The sequence below is a fragment of the Nansenia antarctica genome, assembly GCF_963989245.1.
Source record: "Nansenia antarctica genome assembly, chromosome: 18".
Classification (NCBI taxonomy): domain Eukaryota; kingdom Metazoa; phylum Chordata; class Actinopteri; order Argentiniformes; family Microstomatidae; genus Nansenia; species Nansenia antarctica.
In genome coordinates this window covers 12,669,730-12,681,756 of record NC_137691.1, presented here as the reverse complement: position 1 = coordinate 12,681,756, position 12,027 = coordinate 12,669,730, and the positions used below count along the sequence as shown (strand labels likewise).

Here is a 12,027-nt window from a genome sequence, read left to right as displayed (position 1 = left end):
ATATTTAGGCTATTTAGCCCATGTTATATCAGTCGCGTCAGGGCTACAACCAGATCAGATCACACGTGTCTCTCTTCCAGGGTCAGTTGAGGTTCAGCTCTTTTCTTTTTTTTCCCCTTGTGGACAATTTGGCCAGCGGCGTTTTATGTATCGGCTTTTCATTCTTTTTATTGGCCATAAGCCGGCTAATACAGGAAACCCTGACACACGCACGCACACACACACACGCACACACACACACACACACACTATTATAACGCATACATAAGCCATAAGCCGGCTAATACAGGAAACCCTGACACACGCACGCACACACACACGCACGCTCACACAAAACGCACGCACACACACACACACACATACAAACGCACACACACACACACACACACATACAAACGCACACACACACACAACACACACATGCACACACATGCACGCACATGCACACGCACACGCACACACACACACACACACACTATTATAATTTGTGTAATACATTGATGCTGTGCAGTGCTGATATACAGTAAATCCTCCTCCAGATACCAATTGAAAACCAAGCAGAGAGGGGAGAGAAATCATCCTCACTGAGAACCTCTGTGTATCAGAAATCATCCTCACTGAGAACCTCTGTGTGGCAGAAATCATCCTCACTGAGAACCTCTGTGTATCAGAAATCATCCTCACTGTAAACCTCTGTGTATCAGAAATCATCCTCACTGAGAACCTCTGTGTATCAGAAATCATCCTCACTGAGAACCTCTGTGTATCAGAAATCATCCTCACTGAGAACCTCTGTGTGGCAGAAATCATCCTCACTGAGAACCTCTGTGTATCAGAAATCATCCTCACTGAGAACCTCTGTGTGGCAGAAATCATCCTCACTGAGAACCTCTGTGTATCAGAAATCATCCTCACTGAGAACCTCTGTGTATCAGAAATCATCCTCACTGAGAACCTCTGTGTGGCAGAAATCATCCTCACTGAGAACCTCTGTGTATCAGAAATCATCCTCACTGAGAACCTCTGTGTATCAGAAATCATCCTCACTAAGAACCTCTGTGTATCAGAAATCATCCTCACTGAGAACCTCTGTGTAGCAGAAATCATCCTCACTGTAAACCCCTGTGTAGCAGGACTGACCCTGGAGGCTAGCATCTCTGCGTCGCCTGTCACCCGTGTCAGAACGGTCTGCAGCCCAGCGTGCTCTCCGTCTTCTCCGCGGGGCCAGTGAAGGCTGCGTTCGTAAATCCGCTCTGAGAGTGCCGGAGCGCACACTGCTGGCTTCAACGGCACAAAGGGGCAATTGGATCGGACAAGATAGCATTCCACGAGTGCTGATCAGATTCCCAGAGTGAATTTACGAACGCAGCCAGTGAGGCTATGCTAGCAGCACGTTGGTGACAGAGAGAAGAGGAACCGGTTCTCACCTCCAATGTTCTGCAGCGTGATGGCGATGCCGGCGGCCATCTTGCCCGGCGTACCGAACGCCCTGTAGCCCAGCTGCTCATACGCCCGGATACCTGAGGCACAAACACACGTCAAAAACACGCATGAAACCATGGTAACGATGTAGGGGGAAATAGAATGGAAATCTACATATACATTTACATTTTTGGCATTTAGCCAGGGGCCATTGGCAGTCGTCATGATAGAAGAAGAAAGATGTATATATATATATATAGACACTGGAGAAACAGTACAAGGGGGAAGCAGAAATCATAGGAGACACAGTATAGGGGGAAGCAGGTGTCTCAGGAGACACAGTGCTGGGGGGTAGTAGATGTCTCAGGTCTATGGTATCTATGGTAGTCAGGCAGGGCAGGGGGAGTTAATGAGTTTATGAGGGGTTATGGAGCTATGCTCGAGACTGGAGGATGATAGGCCATCACTGATATGTTCTCATATGACGACGGTCTTTCATTTGTTTTGTGTTTAAGTCAGTAAGGTTCCTGCTGTTAGCCTAAAGGCTCCACATACCCACAATGCCAGAGGACTTGAGCAGCAGGTGGATGGAGTAAGACGAAAGCAACGCTACCGCTGTCAGAAGGATCCTGCAGGGAAGAGGAGAGAACATCATCACCATCATCATCCTCATCGTCATCATCATCATCATCATCAACCTCATCCTCATCATCATCATCCTCATCCTCATCATCCTCATCATCATCCTCATCATCCTCATCATCAACATCATCCTCATCACCATCATCCTCATCACCATCATCATCCTCATCATCCTCATCATCACCATCATCATCCTCATCATCAACATCATCCTCATCACCATCATCCTCCTCATCATCATCATCATCACCATCATCCTCATCATCATCATCCTCATCCTCATCGTCATCCTCATCATCCTCATCATCATCATCATCATCAACATCCTCATCCTCATCCTCATCCTCATCCTCATCATCCTCATCCTCATCATCATCATCTTCATCATCACCACCAGAAATAGCTATAGCAGCAGCAGCACTGTCACCAAAATCATCATCATCATCATCATCTTCATCCCTGAACCCTGTGACTGAACAACTCCCTTGTATAGCTGCTGTACCCAACTGCCATCATCCATGGCGATAAAGAAAAAGGAAAAAAAGAAGCCTTATTCCTCCATGTAAACCATGTAAACCATGTAAACCATGTAAACCAGGTCCACAGCTGGGAGATGCAGCTGGCGGTTGGGTTTCTGGGGTGCAGCGCCTCTGGCTCCGCTCTCACCCTGGGGTTGGTCTCCCACCGAGCCAGAGAGGGCCGCTCCGTCTTCAAACGCACCCTCCCTCCCGCCTTCCGCCATGAGGAACCAGCCACATCAACATCAGAGCTATTTGAAGGAGGGGAAATGTTTCCCAGGCGACGTGAACATTGGCAGGTGCAGGAGGAGGCCGCGGAGTTAATGAAAAGGGAGGGAAATACAGGAAAACCCTGGGTTCAGATCTGTTCTGGGTTCAGATCTCCCAAAAGAACTGGTCCAGCCCCCAGCGGCCGACATCTGGCCGAACCACCCCTGGTCTGGGCTTATCACACTGAACCACCCCTGGTCTGGGCTTATCACGATGAGGTGTTTAAAAAACTGGGCGCTCTACACTCAGAAAAGGCCACGGGCCATGACAATATTCCAGCCAGATTTCTAAAAGACTCAGCTGCCTCCATTACCCCAATCATCACCCACATAATAAACCTCTCCATCAAACAGGGACACGTCCCCCTTGACTTTAAAATAGCAAGGGTAACCCCACTGTATAAAAAAGGAAGCAAATTAGACCCAGGCAACTACCGACCTGTTTCTATTCTTAATTCCATCTCGAAACTTATGGAAAAAATAGTTTATGAACAGGTTGATATGTACCTTCCCGAAAAAAATCTGATGTATGAATTTCAATCAGGATTCAGAACATCCCATTCCACTGACACATGCCTTCTCTATTTGAACGACCACATCAACCATGAGGTGGACTCGGGCAAGTACTGCGGCATGGTCATGCTGGACCTCCAGAAGGCCTTCGACACAGTAGATCACCACATATTGTTAGATAAACTGAAAGCAATTGGGTTCGATAGAACATCGGTGAGCTGGATGCAATCCTACTTAGAGGGGAGGGAACAGGTGGTTAGTGTGAACGGAACACTGTCCCCCCCCCTCCCAGTGACCTGCGGCGTTCCACAAGGAAGCATATTGGGACCTTTACTGTTCCCAATATGTGAATGACATGTCATCAGCATGTGATTGCAATTTGTTCCTGTTCGCGGATGACTCGGCTCTGCTGGTCTCTGACAGGGACATATTGCAGGTGGAAAAAGCGCTAAGCACTGAACTGAGTAGAATCTGCATCTGGCTAGCTGACAATAAACTATCAATACACCTAGGTAAAACTGAAACCATCCTATACGGATCCCCATCTAAACTCAGAAAGGCTGTAAATTACAAAATAAAAGTGGGTAACATTACTATCACAAGAAAAGAGGATATTACATACCTGGGCTCCATCTTAGAGGCAAATCTTTCCGGAGATAAAATGGCAGCAAAAGTAATCAAAAAAGTTAACCATAGAACTAGATTCTTGTACAGGATATCCTCACTTGTCAGTAAAAACACACTGAGGACCCTATCAGGAGCTCTCATTCAATGTCACTTCGACTATGCCGTAACATCATGGTACTATAGAACCACAAAGGCCCAAAAAACAAGACTCCAGACAGCCCAAAATAAACTGGTTAGGCTTCTGCTAGGCCTCAACCCTAGGACACATCTAACCGCTGCTCATTTTTTGAGCCTTGATTGGCTACGAGTAGTTGACAGAGTGCAGCAGCTTGCACTGGGCCTGGTCTTCAAGATACGCTACACCACAAAGACACCCAAGTACCTGTCAACATACTTCCAAAAAGTGAACAACGTCCACACATACAATACCAGAGGAAGCTCCACGAACCACGTTCAACCGCGTTGCACCACAAACAAGGGGTTAAACTCGTTTGCAAACTATGCAGTAAAAATGTGGAACGCCCTTCCTATAATCTTAAAGGAGTGCAAAACACTGCCCACCTTCAAAACCACTCTCAAAAAACATTTACAGGAGGCTGCAATCCGTAACTGGACCCTCTAAATCAAAAATCAAATTAAAAGACTACACCCCCACCAGGACTACCCTCTATATATTCTTGTAGTTTTGTTGTTATGTCTCCCACACCCCCCCCCCCCACCCGAAATACCCTCTGCACATACTAGTTGTTTTGTCCCACCCCCCTACCTGGTCTACACTCTGAGCAAACGCAATGTTATTATGTCGCCCCCCTCCCCCCCGCCTAAATCTACTGGTGTTTTTGTACCCCCCCCCCCACCATGACCACACACTGTACATACTTGTTGTTTTGTCCCCCCGCCCGAACTACCCATTGTACATATTATATGTCTGTCCCCCTGCCCGAACTACCCACTGTACATACTTTGTGTTTTGTCCCCCGCCCCCACCTGTGGTGTATGTCCCCACCTGTCCTACCCGCTGTACATACCTTATGTTTTGTTGTATTGTTCTTCCCATGTTGGATGTATGTTTATCTTGTAGATAGTACTAGTTATTTGTCTGTATTATCTTGTAGATAGTACTAGTTTTTTTTGTCTGTCTTACATGTAACGATGAATTGAGAATCAAGGACCCCAATTGAAATAAGCCAGTGGCTTTCTTGGGTTTTTATCCTGTTAGTTGACCTTGTATGTAATATGTACTTTCATGTACCTACTTCTGCAAATCTTCTAATAAAGTTTTCAATCAATCAATCAATCAATCAATCACACTGAAACACCCCTGGTCTGGGCTTATCACACTGAAACACCCCTGGTCCTCCTCACTCACACGTCAGCCACGTTTGAGAACCTGCTCTGCTCTGCTCTGCTCTCGCTGACAGCCAAGCACGTCTTTCACCTCGACTTCAACTCTGCGGCCGTTTCACATCAGGGTTTTGTTTTGGGTTTTTTCCGTGTGTCTGAGCGCTGGAGAAAGAAAGAATGCGGGCGCTGATTTGCAGAGTGAGTGGTCGTGGGAACGGTAGGACAGATCTGCTGACAGTCAGACAGATGGACGGACACACATGGGCCCTAGGGCTCCGGGCTGCTCAACCTCTCTCTCTCTCTCTCTCTCTCTCTCTCTCTCTCTCTCTCTCTCTCTCTCTCTCTCTCTCTCTCTCTCTCTCTCTCTCTCTCTCTCTCTCTCTCACTCACTCTCTCTATTTCTATTTCCCTCTCTCTCTCTCTCTCTCTCTCTCTCCCACCTCCCCCCACGCTGCATTCCTACCAGGGCCCGTGCCAGGGTCCCGTCTGAGGCCAGGAACTCTGGTTCTCCACATAATCTGAGATGTCAGCCCACGACGTGGGGGCCGAAACGCACACGTCTCAAATGCAAGTCATGAGCAGCGACATCATGTGATACTATATGTGACTGGGTATTTAGTAGACTTAGAGTACAATTAAGCCTTATTCGCGTCGTTACTTTCATAGTGGGCCACTGTGTGTGTGTGTGTGTGTGTGTGTGTGTGTGTGTGTGTTTCTGTGTGTGCGTGTGTGTCCTTGCCTCAACCTGGTCCTAATCCCATTGAGTGAGCCCTTCAAATACATCCAGCCCACGGACAATGACTCAACACGTTTCTCAAAAGGCAGAGAATGCTCATTTATAAGGATAAGGGCCCTCTAGGCCTGTAATAATTCCCAATTTTGCTGTACAATTAATTGTCTCCGAAATAATTGCAATTAACAATATAATTGTTTTACGTTGTTATGTGACCCAGATAATGCAACAGCAACCTATGACGTAAACCATGCCTCTTTATTATCACAAAACGTATTTTTGAACATAAAATGTAACATATCCTCATCAATAAAAAAAGGGACTGTGTGTCATCTAGTTATGTGTAGTTGTGTGTTTTTAGCATGTTCATGTTCTATCAGCATGTTGTGACGTGCTTAACATGCAGAGCTGCTATCTAGCAAAGCCATGCTCTTTGTTGTTAGCCAGCTAGCTAGCTAGCTAGGGTGTTGGAGCACAGTCAAGATTGCCATTAGATAATTCAATTGCCATTAGACAATTATTTCATAATTGTTACAGGCCTAGGTGCCATCGCCCCCTCCAGTCAAAAGTTGGATCAATTGAATGGGGAAGTGTGTCCAAACTTTTGACTGGTATTGTATAATAATCCACACACTCGCCTTCCCCTTCTGGCTCTTCTGAAGGAACACACTCCTCATCTCCTGACAGCCATCCCACCAGTCACTGGACTGAGCTAGCCACAGGTCCAGGACCCGGGCCCTACCTCTACACGCACCAGAACCAGGAAGGAACGGTGCCCGATGTCTGGTCTGACCCACCCACATTCTCAGAGTACAGTGTGTAGGCCAACCAAAGTGGGTGGACTGGGAAAATCGGTTCCACCGATCGATAGCCTGGTACAGTTGGACCGGGCCGGGACACTGGCCAGGTCAACGTCCAGGGAAGGAGACTGGGCCAGGTCAACGGCGGGGGAGGGAGGGAAGGAGTCAGAGAAGGAGAAGGAGAACGTGGCGTAGTGATAGGGATGCCCACGCCGGCGCTGTATGGTTCGGTTGTTCGTTGTTGTTGTTGTTGGGTCGGGATTGGTTTGGAGTTGATTTACATTTTTTTTTATTCTGTATTCATGTTCAGGGGAACAGCGCATGCTGTTGTTATGTAGGTCTACTGTCCCCGCTGGGAGCAGCCAGCAGAGATTCAGACTGACGCGGACCACTGGCACACAGACTACACAGCAGCATGACGGGGGAAACGCATCGTAGCCCCCCTGGAGCACAGGGTACTCCCACAGGGACACAGAAGCTGCCCGACTGGACCCCCCTCTCTCTCTCTCTTTCTCTCCCCTCGGTTTGGCCTATCCCCCTCAACCCTCTCCCTCTCTCCATCCACCTACGTCTCTCTATCCGGGATACGCTATCCCGGATAGGTCGACTTGAGAGAGAATCCTTTATTCATTTCCCAACGGACCTAGCATCTAGCCATCTACATCTGTAGGCTAATCGGGTGAATAAATAAATAGGTGATGTGTGCTGTGTTTACAAAGTCTGTTGTGGTTGTCACAGTGTATACACTGCACTAGAGCAGCAGAGAACAGTGTTACGGTTGATATTAAAGCACGGGGACAGTTCAGTTACATAGTACTGTGAATAGCCTAGCAGCCAGGTGGGCATGCCAGAGTGGAGTTTGGTAACTCAGTGTTCAGTAGGATCCAGACAGCAGACAGTCCAGTACCACCCAGTTCAAAATAAGGAGCTTTTCGTTCTCTCGCTGCAGAAAAAAAAAAAAAACTCTAGACATGACTTTAGCCAGCCGCAGAACTTGGAACACAGTCCTTGAATAATATTTGTGTGGCTGGGTGGGTGTCTAATTTTAGTTTTAGCACTTCTTTCAGCCAGGTTATGGTGAATTGCAATGCAACTATGAAACAAATATTGTATTCATGTAACAAACCCTCTTCTCACACGTTGAGAACATTTTCTGCTTTACACCTTTTACACCTAGCTACAAATCTAGGTCTCAAATGTGCCCTGTCAGTACACCACAAGCCGTGGAATTAACACTACAAACATCCAAAACATTGCTTCCCTCCACACTAAGGCATTTCTGTGTTATAATCTTATCCAAGGTCGCTTAGTTACACTAACAACCCCCCCCCCCCCACTCCCCCCCTGGGGCTAATCGAGTTTTCTAATAAAACAAGTGTTATGAGGACAAACTGTACTGCGCAGAACCACATTTTCGCCTCGATCCAATAGGTGCCACCCACCATGGCGCTGGTGAGGGTGAGGTGTGAACGTAGAGGGAGGGAGAGAAGAGCGAGTGTTGATGTGATGCTACAGAAGCTGCCATTGTTGTGGTGGGATAACAGACCGGGAAAAGCTGAGCTGTGTGTGATGTCTCAGAAAGCCCAGAAAGCTCATGTGGCTCATGTTGTTTTTCTCACGAATCGACGGATTGCTGTCAGATTCAACTGTCAGCGAGGGATGAATAAGCACGCTAAGATAAGGGCCGCTAAGCAGCATTCCCACCCTACTACAGCCTGGAACACCTAACCCTAACATCTAACCCTAACACCTAACCCTAACACCTAACCCTAACATCTAACCCTAATCCTAACCCTAACATCTAACCCTAACCCTACTGCATAATGTAACACCTAACCCTAACACCTAACCCTAACATCTAACCCTAATCCTAACCCTAACATCTAACCCTAACCCTACTGCATAATGTAACACCTAACCCTAACACCTAACCCTAACATCTAACCCTAACATCTAACCCTAACATCTAACCCTAACCCTACTGCATAATGTAACACCTAACCCTAACCCTCACCCTCACCCTCACCCTAACCCTACTATATACTGTAACACCTAACCCTAACCCTAATCCTAACCCTAACCCTACTACTTACAATAATGTAACACCTAACCGACCTGACCCTAACCCTACGAAGGCCTGCAAGAGCACCAGAGCATCTTTACACTCTTATATAGAACAGTTCTACATGTACCCATAGAAAGTTCCATGCTTTGATACGGTAAGGCACCCCTAAAAGTTCTACATAGAACAGTTTTGGTTCTTTGACCATTGATGAATCTTGTTCTATTTGGCAGTATTTCATTGTCTAAATAACCTAAATTTGGTTTTATTTCATAGTCTAAGGAACATGAAATGATTCTATTTTGTGGATATTTTATTTGTAACTAGTAGCCTAGCTTCAGGAAGAGTGCAGGCAGTTTCACATTGGCAGACCACAACATACTGTACCTCAACGTTAAAAACATCAAGGTACCTCAAAGGTGAACGGACTTGCTCAACAATTTGAATTATAACATGGTTAGGTCTGTACCGATAGACTTGCACACATAATAGATAATTAGAATCAAACAAGGACCAACATCACAGATACAATATAGTACATAATACAATTACCCACAATTCCATAGCAACAGGAGGGAGCAATGAAGCTGAAGTTTGCTGGGGAACGGTGGGTACAGTGAATCGTGAATTTCGGACCTTTTACGTTTTTTCTTTGACAGCTGCTCTGAGCTCTGCCTTCTTCACAACGACAGGAAAACAACACGGTGCGCTGCACTCACATACTGTATATGCACGCATGCGATCCATGCAGAAACAGAACATGCGCGCGTGATGTGGTTATTTCCAGCATCCATCACTGTAACGTTGGTTTAACACAGTACAACGACCCTGCTATTAGCATCAGTAAACAAGTACAGTCATCGGCCCTGGCCCCATAACGTATCATCACTCACAGGGGCCTTGTCGAAACCCTATTAATCCCCCATAAAGATGGATATCAATAATCAAACAAAAGGCGCTCGACATCGCAGTGTCGGTGTCAGGATGATGATAGCTATCACCATAATGAGCCAGTATTTACACAGATCTTTTTCTACTGAGTATTCCATTAAAGCTGTCGAGTCAAGTCTAATTAGAGGGCTATTTCTGTCTGAGATGGAACTCTCGACAGAGGGACTAAAAGGAAAAAACAGTTGAATCAGGCAACATCCTTCGGCTACAATGAAAAGGCCTGAGGGGATATGAATCCCTCTCTCTGTTCAAGTATCTTAACATTGACATTTATCATATCATACTTCATGTCAACTGATCACAATCCATGCATCCATCCATGCATCCATCCATCCATCCATCTATCCAACCATCCATCCATCCATCCATCCATCCATCCATACATCCAATCATCCACCCATCCATCCATCCATCCATCCATCCACCCATCCATCCATCCATGCATCCATCCATCCATCCATCCATCCAATCATCCACCCATCCATCCACCCACCCAACCATCCATCCACCCACCCACCCATCCATCCATCCATCCATCCATGTTGACTCACAGGAATAGGATAACTCCTGTGTTGGCCATGGCGTACGATAGTCCAAGAATTCCACTTCCCATGATGGCGTTGCCCAAGTTGAACACCGACATTCCAAAAGAGGTCTTCCCCTCGAACTGAGGGCATTAAAACACAGAAAGATCTTTACACAACCAGATACGGACGGAACACTACGGGTGTATAATACCAACTAGAAAAATAAGTTCCCAGAAGAAACTTCATGAGCTTGCAAAGTCTTATTTTGGTAGATGACAGATAGATAGATAGATAGATAGATAGATAGATAGATACAGTAGATAGATAGATAACGGACTTACGTCTGTGAAGCGCGTGGTCTTCTTGCCCTCCATGGTGGACTGGAACTCCTGGCTCTCTGCCAGATTGGCCGCCTCCGTGTCTTCACCTTTGTGGGGACTCATGGGAATAAAGCAGCGTCATAAGAACACAAAGTAACAGCTCGAAAAAAGTAACAAAACAACCCACTCAAGGACACTGGGGTGGCAGTGAATCATTCACACAGGAAACAAGATGTCTGTTTACGTTAGGTCAGGGACTGGCTTCAACGTTGCCATTTTGTCCATCCAACCCTCGTTACTAGACTATGAGTGAGTCGTAGGTGAAGCCGACCTGACATTTTGGGCCGCAATCGGTTACAATTTCCCTACAAAGTAGTGAGACGATATCTCGTCATCCCACGAAAGCACAAAGAGGGATCCCAACATAAACACACTGTCAGTAACACTGCCTTCAAATTAAAATGAGCGACTATTCATTATCATTCTTATCATTGAAATAAAGTTGTTTCACTAACTTTACTACTAAACAATCCAAGATAGGCAACCTTGTTACACCTGTTTGGAAGAGTCAGAGTGTACGCCCCCCCCCCCCCCCCCCATCCCCCTTCCAGTAGGCCTGGCCTTGAGTGGAGAAGGCAGGACTAACACACACACACATACACACACACACACAGACACACCATGAAACGTGACTATATTCAGCCACATTAGAGGAACCACAGCCAGACATATTTAAATCTCATTTTCTGTGACTAGGGCCCGGATCGTTTTTTTTGTGCTGTAAGACCTCGTCTACACTTTCACATCGTGAGGCGGTCAGCCAGAGTGGAGCACACTGCCAACGCCATTATTATTATTATTATTATTATTATGACCCCAGGCCACTAGGGGGCGTTATTCTGAATTGATAGTGAGTCTCTGTGGTCAGTGGGTGTATACAGTATACTTACTGCTCTGTGTCCTCTCCTGGTGGGGTTTTGGCTAATGCTGTGGTCTCCTCCCCGGCCTCGTGACCTTTCCCGTTGGGAATGGAGTTCATCTCGACTGGGGATGCAGGGGCTGGGGCTTGCATGCTTCCATAATCCATGCTCTCCTCTGGTTTATCCTCACTCATCGATGTGTGTGTGTGTGTGTGTGTGTGTGTGTGTGTGTGTGAGCACCTCCTCTCTTTCTCTTCAGGGACCTGTAAAACAAAACAATAAGACACGTGGTAGTCAGTCATTTTAGCGTCGGACAAGCGTTTACTGGACGGTTCCAGACACTCATCACATACACACCCTGTATGTGGATCCCAGATAC

At 46.5% G+C, this 12,027-nt stretch overlaps 1 pseudogene across 1 annotated transcript in view; it reads right to left on the bottom strand.

Moving 5' to 3' along the window:
• The window catches only part of LOC308172956 (sodium-coupled neutral amino acid transporter 3-like), a 29,530-nt pseudogene extending 17,730 nt beyond the window's left edge, over positions 1-11,800 (bottom strand). The window contains exons 1-5 of the transcript in view: positions 11,679-11,800; positions 10,750-10,864; positions 10,433-10,548; positions 1,978-2,051; positions 1,428-1,520 (exon numbers count right to left, since the gene is read on the bottom strand). The product of the transcript in view is annotated as a sodium-coupled neutral amino acid transporter 3-like (transcript). The remainder of the gene's footprint in view (positions 1-1,427; positions 1,521-1,977; positions 2,052-10,432; positions 10,549-10,749; positions 10,865-11,678) is intronic.
• Between the last annotated feature and the right edge of the window lie 227 nt (positions 11,801-12,027).